Source organism: Lissotriton helveticus, chromosome 12 (assembly GCF_964261635.1).
Source record: "Lissotriton helveticus chromosome 12, aLisHel1.1, whole genome shotgun sequence".
Lineage (NCBI taxonomy): Eukaryota > Metazoa > Chordata > Amphibia > Caudata > Salamandridae > Lissotriton > Lissotriton helveticus.
Window position 1 is genome coordinate 657,440,856 of NC_136073.1, and position 16,483 is coordinate 657,457,338.

Below are 16,483 nucleotides of genomic sequence, written 5' to 3' on the forward strand. Positions count from 1 at the left end.
CACTTGAAGCGGCACGCCAGTCCTGTTTCATGTGCCTCTAGCCTAGACAGATATATACTTCTATATTCAGGTTTAATGAAAGTACGTGCGAAAAAGGGACTTAAAATGCATGGCTATGTGCAGAGCACAGTGGTGGCTCACAGCCTAACGATTGGAAGGATGGTGTGGAAAGCGTAAAATCGCTGGGGTACAAAAGTCCTACAGTGCCACTTCACCTAAAGCCTGATGCACGCTTCCCGTTCCCCTTGCACAGCAGCCGCAACGCCTCCTAATGAGCTGAGGTGTGTACAGAAAAGAATTTGCATATTCCCAGACAGACGCATGGGAACTGTCCACCTTTTTGATTTTCTGTGCTTTGAGCAGAGACTCTGAAAATTGGGCCTGCTTCCCTCACTGGCCTGGTTCTTGTCCTCTTTCTTAGAGCCTAAAAATACCTCTCAGGTCCTCACCCTCGCAATGACGGGGTCTTTGATGTGGTGCCACTTACCCCCAGAGAGCCATATTCTAACTTACTCTGGTTTCTCTTCAAAATGAAAAAATCTTTCGCTTTTTACTAAAGATTTCCGTGGATAGGAACATTTACGAGTTTATTCAATTTTTTTAAGCCTTACCACAGGTGAGGCTGTTTATCGTGTGTTTAAAAGAAAAGCATTAGAAATTGGTGAATATATCTGCGAGTTGTCTGCTGCTGTTTTTTGGGGACATGAGCTTAGGTGTTTTATTCCTGAACTCTCTGCTTGCTCATTTGCATCGACAGAGTGCAGGAGAGGTGCATCATGGGACAGAGCTTGTGCAGTGCATGAGATTGCTTTTCGTGACTATCTTGGAATTTCACGATAGCAGGCAGTATGTTTTCTCCTCTCTTAATATTCCTGCTGTCAGAGGCCAGACGTCACCCTCCTTTTTCAAGGTGGCACCTAGACTCACGCTGTGCTTTTCATAGGGCTTGCCCGTTATTTGTGCACGTTAGAGGTGCCCCATAGAGGTTGGCCAATCCTGAGTCGGTGCCCTGAGAGGGTGGCCAATCCTGAGTCAGATTCCTCTCAGGTACACTTGAAGCGGCACGCCAGTCCTGTTTCATGTGCCTCTAGCCTAGACAGATATATACTTCTATATTCAGGTTTAATGAAAGTACGTGCGAAAAAGGGACTTAAAGTGCATGGCTATGTGCAGAGCACAGTGGTGGCTCACAGCCTAACGATTGGAAGGATGGTGTGGAAAGCGTAAAATCGCTGGGGGACAAAAGTCCTACAGTGCCACTTCACCTAAAGCCTGATGCACGCTTCCCGTTCCCCTTGCCCAGCAGCCGCAATGCCTCCTAATGAGCTGAGGTGTGTACAGAAAAGAATTTGCATATTCCCAGACAGACGCATGGGAACTGTCCACCTTTTTGATTTTCTGTGCTTTGAGCAGAGACTCTGAAATTTGGGCCTGCTTCCCTCACCGGCCTGGTTCTTGTCCTCTTTCTTAGATTTTGAAAATACCTCTCAGGTCCTCACCCTCGCAATGACGGGGTCTTTGATGTGGTGCCACTCACCCCCAGAGAGCCATATTCTAACTTACTCTGGTTTCTCTTCAAAACGAAAAAATCTTTCGCCTTTTACTAAAGATTTCCGTGGAGAGGAACATTTACGAGTTTATTCAATTTTTTTAAGCCTTACCACAGGTGAGGCTGTTTATCGTGTGTTTAAAAGAAAAGCATTAGAAATTGGTGAATATATCTGCGAGTTGTCTGCTGCTGTTTTTTGGGGACATGAGCTTAGGTGTTTTATTCCTGAACTCTCTGCTTGCTCATTTGCATCGACAGAGTGCAGGAGAGGTGCATCATGGGAAAGAGCTTGTGCAGTGCATGAGATTGCTTTTCGTGACTATCTTGGAATTTCACGATAGCAGGCAGTATGTTTTCTCCTCTCTTAATATTCCTGCTGTCAGAGGCCAGACGTCACCCTCCTTTTTCAAGGTGGCACCTAGACTCACGCTGTGCTTTTCATAGGGCTTGCCCGTTATTTGTGCACGTTAGAGGTGCCCCATAGAGGTTGGCCAATCCTGAGTCGGTGCCCTGAGAGGGTGGCCAATCCTGAGTCAGATTCCTCTCAGGTACACTTGAAGCGGCACGCCAGTCCTGTTTCATGTGCCTCTAGCCTAGACAGATATATACTTCTATATTCAGGTTTAATGAAAGTACGTGCGAAAAAGGGACTTAAAGTGCATGGCTATGTGCAGAGCACAGTGGTGGCTCACAGCCTATCGATTGGAAGGATGGTGTGGAAAGCGTAAAATCGCTGGGGGACAAAAGTCCTACAGTGTCACTTCACCTAAAGCCTGATGCACGCTTCCCGTTCCCCTTGCCCAGCAGCCGCAACGCCTCCTAATGAGCTGAGGTGTGTACAGAAAAGAATTTGCATATTTCCAGACAGACGCATGGGAACTGTCCACCTTTTTGATTTTCTGTGCTTTGAGCAGAGACTCTGAAATTTGGGCCTGCTTCCCTCACCGGCCTGGTTCTTGTCCTCTTTCTTAGATTTTGAAAATACCTCTCAGGTCCTCACCCTCGCAATGACGGGGTCTTTGATGTGGTGCCACTTACCCCCAGAGAGCCATATTCTAACTTACTCTGGTTTCTCTTCAAAACGAAAAAATCTTTCGCCTTTTACTAAAGATTTCCGTGGAGAGGAACATTTACGAGTTTATTCAATTTTTTTAAGCCTTACCACCGGTGAGGCTGTTTATCTTGTGTTTAAAAGAAAAGCATTAGAAATTGGTGAATATATCTGCGAGTTGTCTGCTGCTGTTTTTTGGGTACATGAGCTTAGGTGTTTTATTCCTGAACTCTCTGCTTGCTCATTTGCATAGACAGAGTGCAGGAGAGGTGCATCATGGGAAAGAGCTTGTGCAGTGCATGAGATTGCTTTTCCTGACTATCTTGGAATTTCACGATAGCAGGCAGTATGTTTTCTCCTCTCTTAATATTCCTGCTGTCAGAGGCCAGACGTCACCCTCCTTTTTCAAGGTGGCACCTAGACTCACGCTGTGCTTTTCATAGGGCTTGCCCGTTATTTGTGCACGTTAGAGGTGCCCCATAGAGGTTGGCCAATCCTGAGTCGGTGCCCTGAGAGGGTGGCCAATCCTGAGTCAGATTCCTCTCAGGTACACTTGAAGCGGCACGCCAGTCCTGTTTCATGTGCCTCTAGCCTAGACAGATATATACTTCTATATTCAGGTTTAATGAAAGTACGTGCGAAAAAGGGACTTAAAGTGCATGGCTATGTGCAGAGCACAGTGGTGGCTCACAGCCTAACGATTGGAAGGATGGTGTGGAAAGCGTAAAATCGCTGGGGTACAAAAGTCCTACAGTGCCACTTCACCTAAAGCCTGATGCACGCTTCCCGTTCCCCTTGCCCAGCAGCCGCAACGCCTCCTAATGAGCTGAGGTGTGTACAGAAAAGAATTTGCATATTCCCAGACAGACGCATGGGAACTGTCCACCTTTTTGATTTTCTGTGCTTTGAGCAGAGACTCTGAAATTTGGGCCTGCTTCCCTCACCGGCCTGGTTCTTGTCCTCTTTCTTAGATTTTGAAAATACCTCTCAGGTCCTCACCCTCGCAATGACGGGGTCTTTGATGTGGTGCCACTTACCCCCAGAGAGCCATATTCTAACTTACTCTGGTTTCTCTTCAAAACGAAAAAATCTTTCGCCTTTTACTAAAGATTTCCGTGGAGAGGAATATTTACGAGTTTATTCAATTTTTTTAAGCCTTACCACCGGTGAGGCTGTTTATCTTGTGTTTAAAAGAAAAGCATTAGAAATTGGTGAATATATCTGCGAGTTGTCTGCTGCTGTTTTTTGGGGACATGAGCTTAGGTGTTTTATTCCTGAACTCTCTGCTTGCTCATTTGCATAGACAGAGTGCAGGAGAGGTGCATCATGGGAAAGAGCTTGTGCAGTGCATGAGATTGCTTTTCGTGACTATCTTGGAATTTCACGATAGCAGGCAGTATGTTTTCTCCTCTCTTAATATTCCTGCTGTCAGAGGCCAGACGTCACCCTCCTTTTTCAAGGTGGCACCTAGACTCACGCTGTGCTTTTCATAGGGCTTGCCCATTATTTGTGCCCGTTAGAGGTGCCCCATAGAGGTTGGCCAATCCTGAGTCGGTGCCCTGAGAGGGTGGCCAATCCTGAGTCAGATTCCTCTCAGGTACACTTGAAGCGGCACGCCAGTCCTGTTTCATGTGCCTCTAGCCTAGACAGATATATACTTCTATATTCAGGTTTAATGAAAGTACGTGCGAAAAAGGGACTTAAAGTGCATGGCTATGTGCAGAGCACAGTGGTGGCTCACAGCCTAACGATTGGAAGGATGGTGTGGAAAGCGTAAAATCGCTGGGGGACAAAAGTCCTACAGTGCCACTTCACCTAAAGCCTGATGCACGCTTCCCGTTCCCCTTGCCCAGCAGCCGCAATGCCTCCTAATGAGCTGAGGTGTGTACAGAAAAGAATTTGCATATTCCCAGACAGACGCATGGGAACTGTCCACCTTTTTGATTTTCTGTGCTTTGAGCAGAGACTCTGAAATTTGGGCCTGCTTCCCTCACCGGCCTGGTTCTTGTCCTCTTTCTTAGATTTTGAAAACACCTCTCAGGTCCTCACCCTCGCAATGACGGGGTCTTTGATGTGGTGCCACTCACCCCCAGAGAGCCATATTCTAACTTACTCTGGTTTCTCTTCAAAACGAAAAAATCTTTCGCCTTTTACTAAAGATTTCCGTGGAGAGGAACATTTACGAGTTTATTCAATTTTTTTAAGCCTTACCACAGGTGAGGCTGTTTATCGTGTGTTTAAAAGAAAAGCATTTGAAATTGGTGAATATATCTGCGAGTTGTCTGCTGCTGTTTTTTGGGGACATGAGCTTAGGTGTTTTATTCCTGAACTCTCTGCTTGCTCATTTGCATCGACAGAGTGCAGGAGAGGTGCATCATGGGAAAGAGCTTGTGCAGTGCATGAGATTGCTTTTCGTGACTATCTTGGAATTTCACGATAGCAGGCAGTATGTTTTCTCCTCTCTTAATATTCCTGCTGTCAGAGGCCAGACGTCACCCTCCTTTTTCAAGGTGGCACCTAGACTCACGCTGTGCTTTTCATAGGGCTTGCCCGTTATTTGTGCCCGTTAGAGGTGCCCCATAGAGGTTGGCCAATCCTGAGTCGGTGCCCTGAGAGGGTGGCCAATCCTGAGTCAGATTCCTCTCAGGTACACTTGAAGCGGCACGCCAGTCCTGTTTCATGTGCCTCTAGCCTAGACAGAGATATACTTCTATATTCAGGTTTAATGAAAGTACGTGCGAAAAAGGGACTTAAAGTGCATGGCTATGTGCAGAGCACAGTGGTGGCTCACAGCCTATCGATTGGAAGGATGGTGTGGAAAGCGTAAAATCGCTGGGGGACAAAAGTCCTACAGTGTCACTTCACCTAAAGCCTGATGCACGCTTCCCGTTCCCCTTGCCCAGCAGCCGCAACGCCTCCTAATGAGCTGAGGTGTGTACAGAAAAGAATTTGCATATTTCCAGACAGACGCATGGGAACTGTCCACCTTTTTGATTTTCTGTGCTTTGAGCAGAGACTCTGAAAATTGGGCCTGCTTCCCTCACTGGCCTGGTTCTTGTCCTCTTTCTTAGAGCCTAAAAATACCTCTCAGGTCCTCACCCTCGCAATGACGGGGTCTTTGATGTGGTGCCACTTACCCCCAGAGAGCCATATTCTAACTTACTCTGGTTTCTCTTCAAAACGAAAAAATCTTTCGCCTTTTACTAAAGATTTCCGTGGAGAGGAACATTTACGAGTTTATTCAATTTTTTTAAGCCTTACCACCGGTGAGGCTGTTTATTTTGTGTTTAAAAGAAAAGCATTAGAAATTGGTGAATATATCTGCGAGTTGTCTGCTGCTGTTTTTTGGGGACATGAGCTTAGATGTTTTATTCCTGAACTCTCTGCTTGCTCATTTGTATAGTTAGAGTGCAGGAGAGGTGCATCATGGGAAAGAGCTTGTGCAGTGCATGAGATTGCTTTTCGTGACTATCTTGGAATTTCACGATAGCAGGCAGTATGTTTTCTCCTCTCTTAATATTCCTGCTGTCAGAGGCCAGACGTCACCCTCCTTTTTCAAGGTGGCACCTAGACTCACGCTGTGCTTTTCATAGGGCTTGCCCATTATTTGTGCACGTTAGAGGTGCCCCATAGAGGTTGGCCAATCCTGAGTCGGTGCCCTGAGAGGGTGGCCAATCCTGAGTCAGATTCCTCTCAGGTACACTTGAAGCGGCACGCCAGTCCTGTTTCATGTGCCTCTAGCCTAGACAGAGATATACTTCTATATTCAGGTTTAATGAAAGTACGTGCGAAAAAGGGACTTAAAGTGCATGGCTATGTGCAGAGCACAGTGGTGGCTCACAGCCTATCGATTGGAAGGATGGTGTGGAAAGCGTAAAATCGCTGGGGGACAAAAGTCCTACAGTGTCACTTCACCTAAAGCCTGATGCACGCTTCCCGTTCCCCTTGCCCAGCAGCCGCAACGCCTCCTAATGAGCTGAGGTGTGTACAGAAAAGAATTTGCATATTTCCAGACAGACGCATGGGAACTGTCCACCTTTTTGATTTTCTGTGCTTTGAGCAGAGACTCTGAAATTTGGGCCTGCTTCCCTCACCGGCCTGGTTCTTGTCCTCTTTCTTAGATTTTGAAAATACCTCTCAGGTCCTCACCCTCGCAATGACGGGGTCTTTGATGTGGTGCCACTTACCCCCAGAGAGCCATATTCTAACTTACTCTGGTTTCTCTTCAAAACGAAAAAATCTTTCGTCTTTTACTAAAGATTTCCGTGGAGAGGAACATTTACGAGTTTATTCAATTTTTTTAAGCCTTACCACCGGTGAGGCTGTTTATCTTGTGTTTAAAAGAAAAGCATTAGAAATTGGTGAATATATCTGCGAGTTGTCTGCTGCTGTTTTTTGGGGACATGAGCTTAGGTGTTTTATTCCTGAACTCTCTGCTTGCTCATTTGCATAGACAGAGTGCAGGAGAGGTGCATCATGGGAAAGAGCTTGTGCAGTGCATGAGATTGCTTTTCCTGACTATCTTGGAATTTCACGATAGCAGGCAGTATGTTTTCTCCTCTCTTAATATTCCTGCTGTCAGAGGCCAGACGTCACCCTCCTTTTTCAAGGTGGCACCTAGACTCACGCTGTGCTTTTCATAGGGCTTGCCCGTTATTTGTGCACGTTAGAGGTGCCCCATAGAGGTTGGCCAATCCTGAGTCGGTGCCCTGAGAGGGTGGCCAATCCTGAGTCAGATTCCTCTCAGGTACACTTGAAGCGGCACGCCAGTCCTGTTTCATGTGCCTCTAGCCTAGACAGATATATACTTCTATATTCAGGTTTAATGAAAGTACGTGCGAAAAAGGGACTTAAAGTGCATGGCTATGTGCAGAGCACAGTGGTGGCTCACAGCCTAACGATTGGAAGGATGGTGTGGAAAGCGTAAAATCGCTGGGGTACAAAAGTCCTACAGTGCCACTTCACCTAAAGCCTGATGCACGCTTCCCGTTCCCCTTGCACAGCAGCCGCAACGCCTCCTAATGAGCTCAGGTGTGTACAGAAAAGAATTTGCATATTCCCAGACAGACGCATGGGAACTGTCCACCTTTTTGATTTTCTGTGCTTTGAGCAGAGACTCTGAAAATTGGGCCTGCTTCCCTCACTGGCCTGGTTCTTGTCCTCTTTCTTAGAGCCTAAAAATACCTCTCAGGTCCTCACCCTCGCAATGACGGGGTCTTTGATGTGGTGCCACTTACCCCCAGAGAGCCATATTCTAACTTACTCTGGTTTCTCTTCAAAATGAAAAAATCTTTCGCTTTTTACTAAAGATTTCCGTGGATAGGAACATTTACGAGTTTATTCAATTTTTTTAAGCCTTACCACAGGTGAGGCTGTTTATCGTGTGTTTAAAAGAAAAGCATTAGAAATTGGTGAATATATCTGCGAGTTGTCTGCTGCTGTTTTTTGGGGACATGAGCTTAGGTGTTTTATTCCTGAACTCTCTGCTTGCTCATTTGCATCGACAGAGTGCAGGAGAGGTGCATCATGGGACAGAGCTTGTGCAGTGCATGAGATTGCTTTTCGTGACTATCTTGGAATTTCACGATAGCAGGCAGTATGTTTTCTCCTCTCTTAATATTCCTGCTGTCAGAGGCCAGACGTCACCCTCCTTTTTCAAGGTGGCACCTAGACTCACGCTGTGCTTTTCATAGGGCTTGCCCGTTATTTGTGCACGTTAGAGGTGCCCCATAGAGGTTGGCCAATCCTGAGTCGGTGCCCTGAGAGGGTGGCCAATCCTGAGTCAGATTCCTCTCAGGTACACTTGAAGCGGCACGCCAGTCCTGTTTCATGTCCCTCTAGCCTAGACAGATATATACTTCTATATTCAGGTTTAATGAAAGTACGTGCGAAAAAGGGACTTAAAGTGCATGGCTATGTGCAGAGCACAGTGGTGGCTCACAGCCTAACGATTGGAAGGATGGTGTGGAAAGCGTAAAATCGCTGGGGTACAAAAGTCCTACAGTGCCACTTCACCTAAAGCCTGATGCACGCTTCCCGTTCCCCTTGCCCAGCAGCCGCAACGCCTCCTAATGAGCTGAGGTGTGTACAGAAAAGAATTTGCATATTCCCAGACAGACGCATGGGAACTGTCCACCTTTTTGATTTTCTGTGCTTTGAGCAGAGACTCTGAAATTTGGGCCTGCTTCCCTCACCGGCCTGGTTCTTGTCCTCTTTCTTAGATTTTGAAAATACCTCTCAGGTCCTCACCCTCGCAATGACGGGGTCTTTGATGTGGTGCCACTTACCCCCAGAGAGCCATATTCTAACTTACTCTGGTTTCTCTTCAAAACGAAAAAATCTTTCGCCTTTTACTAAAGATTTCCGTGGAGAGGAACATTTACGAGTTTATTCAATTTTTTTAAGCCTTACCACCGGTGAGGCTGTTTATTTTGTGTTTAAAAGAAAAGCATTAGAAATTGGTGAATATATCTGCGAGTTGTCTGCTGCTGTTTTTTGGGGACATGAGCTTAGATGTTTTATTCCTGAACTCTCTGCTTGCTCATTTGTATAGTTAGAGTGCAGGAGAGGTGCATCATGGGAAAGAGCTTGTGCAGTGCATGAGATTGCTTTTCGTGACTATCTTGGAATTTCACGATAGCAGGCAGTATGTTTTCTCCTCTCTTAATATTCCTGCTGTCAGAGGCCAGACGTCACCCTCCTTTTTCAAGGTGGCACCTAGACTCACGCTGTGCTTTTCATAGGGCTTGCCCGTTATTTGTGCACGTTAGAGGTGCCCCATAGAGGTTGGCCAATCCTGAGTCGGTGCCCTGAGAGGGTGGCCAATCCTGAGTCAGATTCCTCTCAGGTACACTTGAAGCGGCACGCCAGTCCTGTTTCATGTGCCTCTAGCCTAGACAGATATATACTTCTATATTCAGGTTTAATGAAAGTACGTGCGAAAAAGGGACTTAAAGTGCATGGCTATGTGCAGAGCACAGTGGTGGCTCACAGCCTAACGATTGGAAGGATGGTGTGGAAAGCGTAAAATCGCTGGGGTACAAAAGTCCTACAGTGCCACTTCACCTAAAGCCTGATGCACGCTTCCCGTTCCCCTTGCACAGCAGCCGCAACGCCTCCTAATGAGCTCAGGTGTGTACAGAAAAGAATTTGCATATTCCCAGACAGACGCATGGGAACTGTCCACCTTTTTGATTTTCTGTGCTTTGAGCAGAGACTCTGAAAATTGGGCCTGCTTCCCTCACTGGCCTGGTTCTTGTCCTCTTTCTTAGAGCCTAAAAATACCTCTCAGGTCCTCACCCTCGCAATGACGGGGTCTTTGATGTGGTGCCACTTACCCCCAGAGAGCCATATTCTAACTTACTCTGGTTTCTCTTCAAAATGAAAAAATCTTTCGCTTTTTACTAAAGATTTCCGTGGATAGGAACATTTACGAGTTTATTCAATTTTTTTAAGCCTTACCACAGGTGAGGCTTTTTATCGTGTGTTTAAAAGAAAAGCATTAGAAATTGGTGAATATATCTGCGAGTTGTCTGCTGCTGTTTTTTGGGGACATGAGCTTAGGTGTTTTATTCCTGAACTCTCTGCTTGCTCATTTGCATCGACAGAGTGCAGGAGAGGTGCATCATGGGACAGAGCTTGTGCAGTGCATGAGATTGCTTTTCGTGACTATCTTGGAATTTCACGATAGCAGGCAGTATGTTTTCTCCTCTCTTAATATTCCTGCTGTCAGAGGCCAGACGTCACCCTCCTTTTTCAAGGTGGCACCTAGACTCACGCTGTGCTTTTCATAGGGCTTGCCCGTTATTTGTGCACGTTAGAGGTGCCCCATAGAGGTTGGCCAATCCTGAGTCGGTGCCCTGAGAGGGTGGCCAATCCTGAGTCAGATTCCTCTCAGGTACACTTGAAGCGGCACGCCAGTCCTGTTTCATGTCCCTCTAGCCTAGACAGATATATACTTCTATATTCAGGTTTAATGAAAGTACGTGCGAAAAAGGGACTTAAAGTGCATGGCTATGTGCAGAGCACAGTGGTGGCTCACAGCCTAACGATTGGAAGGATGGTGTGGAAAGCGTAAAATCGCTGGGGTACAAAAGTCCTACAGTGCCACTTCACCTAAAGCCTGATGCACGCTTCCCGTTCCCCTTGCCCAGCAGCCGCAACGCCTCCTAATGAGCTGAGGTGTGTACAGAAAAGAATTTGCATATTCCCAGACAGACGCATGGGAACTGTCCACCTTTTTGATTTTCTGTGCTTTGAGCAGAGACTCTGAAATTTGGGCCTGCTTCCCTCACCGGCCTGGTTCTTGTCCTCTTTCTTAGATTTTGAAAATACCTCTCAGGTCCTCACCCTCGCAATGACGGGGTCTTTGATGTGGTGCCACTTACCCCAGAGAGCCATATTCTAACTTACTCTGGTTTCTCTTCAAAACGAAAAAATCTTTCGCCTTTTACTAAAGATTTCCGTGGAGAGGAACATTTACGAGTTTATTCAATTTTTTTAAGCCTTACCACCGGTGAGGCTGTTTATTTTGTGTTTAAAAGAAAAGCATTAGAAATTGGTGAATATATCTGCGAGTTGTCTGCTGCTGTTTTTTGGGGACATGAGCTTAGATGTTTTATTCCTGAACTCTCTGCTTGCTCATTTGTATAGTTAGAGTGCAGGAGAGGTGCATCATGGGAAAGAGCTTGTGCAGTGCATGAGATTGCTTTTCGTGACTATCTTGGAATTTCACGATAGCAGGCAGTATGTTTTCTCCTCTCTTAATATTCCTGCTGTCAGAGGCCAGACGTCACCCTCCTTTTTCAAGGTGGCACCTAGACTCACGCTGTGCTTTTCATAGGGCTTGCCCGTTATTTGTGCCCGTTAGAGGTGCCCCATAGAGGTTGGCCAATCCTGAGTCGGTGCCCTGAGAGGGTGGCCAATCATGAGTCAGATTCCTCTCAGGTACACTTGAAGCGGCACGCCAGTCCTGTTTCATGTGCCTCTAGCCTAGACAGATATATACTTCTATATTCAGGTTTAATGAAAGTACGTGCGAAAAAGGGACTTAAAGTGCATGGCTATGTGCAGAGCACAGTGGTGGCTCACAGCCTATCGATTGGAAGGATGGTGTGGAAAGCGTAAAATCGCTGGGGGACAAAAGTCCTACAGTGTCACTTCACCTAAAGCCTGATGCACGCTTCCCGTTCCCCTTGCCCAGCAGCCGCAACGCCTCCTAATGAGCTGAGGTGTGTACAGAAAAGAATTTGCATATTTCCAGACAGACGCATGGGAACTGTCCACCTTTTTGATTTTCTGTGCTTTGAGCAGAGACTCTGAAATTTGGGCCTGCTTCCCTCACCGGCCTGGTTCTTGTCCTCTTTCTTAGATTTTGAAAATACCTCTCAGGTCCTCACCCTCGCAATGACGGGGTCTTTGATGTGGTGCCACTTACCCCCAGAGAGCCATATTCTAACTTACTCTGGTTTCTCTTCAAAACGAAAAAATCTTTCGCCTTTTACTAAAGATTTCCGTGGAGAGGAACATTTACGAGTTTATTCAATTTTTTTTAAGCCTTACCACCGGTGAGGCTGTTTATCTTGTGTTTAAAAGAAAAGCATTAGAAATTGGTGAATATATCTGCGAGTTGTCTGCTGCTGTTTTTTGGGGACATGAGCTTAGGTGTTTTATTCCTCAACTCTCTGCTTGCTCATTTGCATAGACAGAGTGCAGGAGAGGTGCATCATGGGAAAGAGCTTGTGCAGTGCATGAGATTGCTTTTCCTGACTATCTTGGAATTTCACGATAGCAGGCAGTATGTTTTCTCCTCTCTTAATATTCCTGCTGTCAGAGGCCAGACGTCACCCTCCTTTTTCAAGGTGGCACCTAGACTCACGCTGTGCTTTTCATAGGGCTTGCCCGTTATTTGTGCACGTTAGAGGTGCCCCATAGAGGTTGGGCAATCCTGAGTCGGTGCCCTGAGAGGGTGGCCAATCCTGAGTCAGATTCCTCTCAGGTACACTTGAAGCGGCACGCCAGTCCTGTTTCATGTGCCTCTAGCCTAGACAGATATATACTTCTATATTCAGGTTTAATGAAAGTACGTGGGAAAAAGGGACTTAAAGTGCATGGCTATGTGCAGAGCACAGTGGTGGCTCACAGCCTAACGATTGGAAGGATGGTGTGGAAAGCGTAAAATCGCTGGGGTACAAAAGTCCTACAGTGCCACTTCACCTAAAGCCTGATGCACGCTTCCCGTTCCCCTTGCCCAGCAGCCGCAACGCCTCCTAATGAGCTGAGGTGTGTACAGAAAAGAATTTGCATATTCCCAGACAGACGCATGGGAACTGTCCACCTTTTTGATTTTCTGTGCTTTGAGCAGAGACTCTGAAATTTGGGCCTGCTTCCCTCACCGGCCTCGTTCTTGTCCTCTTTCTTAGATTTTGAAAATACCTCTCAGGTCCTCACCCTCGCAATGACGGGGTCTTTGATGTGGTGCCACTTACCCCCAGAGAGCCATATTCTAACTTACTCTGGTTTCTCTTCAAAACGAAAAAATCTTTCGCCTTTTACTAAAGATTTCCGTGGAGAGGAACATTTACGAGTTTATTCAATTTTTTTTAAGCCTTACCACCGGTGAGGCTGTTTATCTTGTGTTTAAAAGAAAAGCATTAGAAATTGGTGAATATATCTGCGAGTTGTCTGCTGCTGTTTTTTGGGGACATGAGCTTAGGTGTTTTATTCCTCAACTCTCTGCTTGCTCATTTGCATAGACAGAGTGCAGGAGAGGTGCATCATGGGAAAGAGCTTGTGCAGTGCATGAGATTGCTTTTCCTGACTATCTTGGAATTTCACGATAGCAGGCAGTATGTTTTCTCCTCTCTTAATATTCCTGCTGTCAGAGGCCAGACGTCACCCTCCTTTTTCAAGGTGGCACCTAGACTCACGCTGTGCTTTTCATAGGGCTTGCCCGTTATTTGTGCACGTTAGAGGTGCCCCATAGAGGTTGGCCAATCCTGAGTCGGTGCCCTGAGAGGGTGGCCAATCCTGAGTCAGATTCCTCTCAGGTACACTTGAAGCGGCACGCCAGTCCTGTTTCATGTGCCTCTAGCCTAGACAGATATATACTTCTATATTCAGGTTTAATGAAAGTACGTGCGAAAAAGGGACTTAAAGTGCATGGCTATGTGCAGAGCACAGTGGTGGCTCACAGCCTAACGATTGGAAGGATGGTGTGGAAAGCGTAAAATCGCTGGGGTACAAAAGTCCTACAGTGCCACTTCACCTAAAGCCTGATGCACGCTTCCCGTTCCCCTTGCCCAGCAGCCGCAACGCCTCCTAATGAGCTGAGGTGTGTACAGAAAAGAATTTGCATATTCCCAGACAGACGCATGGGAACTGTCCACCTTTTTGATTTTCTGTGCTTTGAGCAGAGACTCTGAAATTTGGGCCTGCTTCCCTCACCGGCCTGGTTCTTGTCCTCTTTCTTAGATTTTGAAAATACCTCTCAGGTCCTCACCCTCGCAATGACGGGGTCTTTGATGTGGTGCCACTTACCCCCAGAGAGCCATATTCTAACTTACTCTGGTTTCTCTTCAAAACGAAAAAATCTTTCGCCTTTTACTAAAGATTTCCGTGGAGAGGAACATTTACGAGTTTATTCAATTTTTTTAAGCCTTACCACAGGTGAGGCTGTTTATCGTGTGTTTAAAAGAAAAGCATTAGAAATTGGTGAATATATCTGCGAGTTGTCTGCTGCTGTTTTTTGGGGACATGAGCTTAGGTGTTTTATTCCTGAACTCTCTGCTTGCTCATTTGCATCGACAGAGTGCAGGAGAGGTGCATCATGGGAAAGAGCTTGTGCAGTGCATGAGATTGCTTTTCGTAACTATCTTGGAATTTCACGATAGCAGGCAGTATGTTTTCTCCTCTCTTAATATTCCTGCTGTCAGAGGCCAGACGTCACCCTCCTTTTTCAAGGTGGCACCTAGACTCACGCTGTGCTTTTCATAGGGCTTGCCCGTTATTTGTGCACGTTAGAGGTGCCCCATAGAGGTTGGCCAATCCTGAGTCGGTGCCCTGAGAGGGTGGCCAATCCTGAGTCAGATTCCTCTCAGGTACACTTGAAGCGGCACGCCAGTCCTGTTTCATGTGCCTCTAGCCTAGACAGATATATACTTCTATATTCAGGTTTAATGAAAGTACGTGCGAAAAAGGGACTTAAAGTGCATGGCTATGTGCAGAGCACAGTGGTGGCTCACAGCCTATCGATTGGAAGGATGGTGTGGAAAGCGTAAAATCGCTGGGGGACAAAAGTCCTACAGTGTCACTTCACCTAAAGCCTGATGCACGCTTCCCGTTCCCCTTGCCCAGCAGCCGCAACGCCTCCTAATGAGCTGAGGTGTGTACAGAAAAGAATTTGCATATTTCCAGACAGACGCATGGGAACTGTCCACCTTTTTGATTTTCTGTGCTTTGAGCAGAGACTCTGAAAATTGGGCCTGCTTCCCTCACTGGCCTGGTTCTTGTCCTCTTTCTTAGAGCCTAAAAATACCTCTCAGGTCCTCACCCTCGCAATGACGGGGTCTTTGATGTGGTGCCACTTACCCCCAGAGAGCCATATTCTAACTTACTCTGGTTTCTCTTCAAAACGATAAAATCTTTCGCCTTTTACTAAAGATTTCCGTGGAGAGGAATATTTACGAGTTTATTCAATTTTTTTAAGCCTTACCACCGGTGAGGCTGTTTATCTTGTGTTTAAAAGAAAAGCATTAGAAATTGGTGAATATATCTGCGAGTTGTCTGCTGCTGTTTTTTGGGGACATGAGCTTAGGTGTTTTATTCCTGAACTCTCTGCTTGCACATTTGCATAGACAGAGTGCAGGAGAGGTGCATCATGGGAAAGAGCTTGTGCAGTGCATGAGATTGCTTTTCGTGACTATCTTGGAATTTCACGATAGCAGGCAGTATGTTTTCTCCTCTCTTAATATTCCTGCTGTCAGAGGCCAGACGTCACCCTCCTTTTTCAAGGTGGCACCTAGACTCACGCTGTGCTTTTCATAGGGCTTGCCCATTATTTGTGCCCGTTAGAGCTGCCCCATAGAGGTTGGCCAATCCTGAGTCGGTGCCCTGAGAGGGTGGCCAATCCTGAGTCAGATTCCTCTCAGGTACACTTGAAGCGGCACGCCAGTCCTGTTTCATGTGCCTCTAGCCTAGACAGATATATACTTCTATATTCAGGTTTAATGAAAGTACGTGCGAAAAAGGGACTTAAAGTGCATGGCTATGTGCAGAGCACAGTGGTGGCTCACAGCCTAACGATTGGAAGGATGGTGTGGAAAGCGTAAAATCGCTGGGGGACAAAAGTCCTACAGTGCCACTTCACCTAAAGCCTGATGCACGCTTCCCGTTCCCCTTGCCCAGCAGCCGCAATGCCTCCTAATGAGCTGAGGTGTGTACAGAAAAGAATTTGCATATTCCCAGACAGACGCATGGGAACTGTCCACCTTTTTGATTTTCTGTGCTTTGAGCAGAGACTCTGAAATTTGGGCCTGCTTCCCTCACCGGCCTGGTTCTTGTCCTCTTTCTTAGATTTTGAAAATACCTCTCAGGTCCTCACCCTCGCAATGACGGGGTCTTTGATGTGGTGCCACTCACCCCCAGAGAGCCATATTCTAACTTACTCTGGTTTCTCTTCAAAACGAAAAAAGTCTTTCGCCTTTTACTAAAGATTTCCGTGGAGAGGAACATTTACGAGTTTATTCAATTTTTTTAAGCCTTACCACAGGTGAGGCTGTTTATCGTGTGTTTAAAAGAAAAGCATTAGAAATTGGTGAATATATCTGCGAGTTGTCTGCTGCTGTTTTTTGGGGACATGAGCTTAGGTGTTTTATTCCTGAACT

General features: G+C 46.4%; 16 non-coding genes across 16 annotated transcripts; all 16 read left to right on the plus strand.

Annotated features, from left to right (window-relative positions):
- The first annotated feature begins 509 nt into the window (after positions 1 to 509).
- On the plus strand, positions 510 to 624 carry LOC144800983 (U5 spliceosomal RNA). The gene has a single exon (XR_013604861.1). It is a non-coding gene; the product is annotated as a U5 spliceosomal RNA (small nuclear RNA).
- A 935-nt stretch (positions 625 to 1,559) lies between these two features.
- On the plus strand, positions 1,560 to 1,674 carry LOC144801499 (U5 spliceosomal RNA). The gene has a single exon (XR_013605306.1). It is a non-coding gene; the product is annotated as a U5 spliceosomal RNA (small nuclear RNA).
- Positions 1,675 to 2,609: 935 nt separating this feature from the next.
- Positions 2,610 to 2,724, plus strand: LOC144800096 (U5 spliceosomal RNA). The gene has a single exon (XR_013604013.1). It is a non-coding gene; the product is annotated as a U5 spliceosomal RNA (small nuclear RNA).
- A 935-nt stretch (positions 2,725 to 3,659) lies between these two features.
- LOC144800499 (U5 spliceosomal RNA) lies at positions 3,660 to 3,774 on the plus strand. The gene has a single exon (XR_013604396.1). It is a non-coding gene; the product is annotated as a U5 spliceosomal RNA (small nuclear RNA).
- A 935-nt stretch (positions 3,775 to 4,709) lies between these two features.
- Positions 4,710 to 4,824, plus strand: LOC144801500 (U5 spliceosomal RNA). Its single transcript, XR_013605307.1, has one exon. It is a non-coding gene; the product is annotated as a U5 spliceosomal RNA (small nuclear RNA).
- Positions 4,825 to 5,759: 935 nt separating this feature from the next.
- LOC144800097 (U5 spliceosomal RNA) lies at positions 5,760 to 5,874 on the plus strand. The gene has a single exon (XR_013604014.1). It is a non-coding gene; the product is annotated as a U5 spliceosomal RNA (small nuclear RNA).
- Positions 5,875 to 6,809: 935 nt separating this feature from the next.
- On the plus strand, positions 6,810 to 6,924 carry LOC144800680 (U5 spliceosomal RNA). Its single transcript, XR_013604569.1, has one exon. It is a non-coding gene; the product is annotated as a U5 spliceosomal RNA (small nuclear RNA).
- A 935-nt stretch (positions 6,925 to 7,859) lies between these two features.
- On the plus strand, positions 7,860 to 7,974 carry LOC144800984 (U5 spliceosomal RNA). Its single transcript, XR_013604862.1, has one exon. It is a non-coding gene; the product is annotated as a U5 spliceosomal RNA (small nuclear RNA).
- A 935-nt stretch (positions 7,975 to 8,909) lies between these two features.
- On the plus strand, positions 8,910 to 9,024 carry LOC144800098 (U5 spliceosomal RNA). The gene has a single exon (XR_013604015.1). It is a non-coding gene; the product is annotated as a U5 spliceosomal RNA (small nuclear RNA).
- A 935-nt stretch (positions 9,025 to 9,959) lies between these two features.
- On the plus strand, positions 9,960 to 10,074 carry LOC144800985 (U5 spliceosomal RNA). The gene has a single exon (XR_013604863.1). It is a non-coding gene; the product is annotated as a U5 spliceosomal RNA (small nuclear RNA).
- A 934-nt stretch (positions 10,075 to 11,008) lies between these two features.
- On the plus strand, positions 11,009 to 11,123 carry LOC144800099 (U5 spliceosomal RNA). The gene has a single exon (XR_013604016.1). It is a non-coding gene; the product is annotated as a U5 spliceosomal RNA (small nuclear RNA).
- Positions 11,124 to 12,058: 935 nt separating this feature from the next.
- On the plus strand, positions 12,059 to 12,174 carry LOC144800713 (U5 spliceosomal RNA). Its single transcript, XR_013604601.1, has one exon. It is a non-coding gene; the product is annotated as a U5 spliceosomal RNA (small nuclear RNA).
- A 935-nt stretch (positions 12,175 to 13,109) lies between these two features.
- LOC144800725 (U5 spliceosomal RNA) lies at positions 13,110 to 13,225 on the plus strand. Its single transcript, XR_013604612.1, has one exon. It is a non-coding gene; the product is annotated as a U5 spliceosomal RNA (small nuclear RNA).
- Positions 13,226 to 14,160: 935 nt separating this feature from the next.
- Positions 14,161 to 14,275, plus strand: LOC144801501 (U5 spliceosomal RNA). The gene has a single exon (XR_013605308.1). It is a non-coding gene; the product is annotated as a U5 spliceosomal RNA (small nuclear RNA).
- A 935-nt stretch (positions 14,276 to 15,210) lies between these two features.
- On the plus strand, positions 15,211 to 15,325 carry LOC144800815 (U5 spliceosomal RNA). The gene has a single exon (XR_013604699.1). It is a non-coding gene; the product is annotated as a U5 spliceosomal RNA (small nuclear RNA).
- A 935-nt stretch (positions 15,326 to 16,260) lies between these two features.
- LOC144800952 (U5 spliceosomal RNA) lies at positions 16,261 to 16,376 on the plus strand. The gene has a single exon (XR_013604830.1). It is a non-coding gene; the product is annotated as a U5 spliceosomal RNA (small nuclear RNA).
- The last annotated feature ends 107 nt before the right edge of the window (positions 16,377 to 16,483 follow it).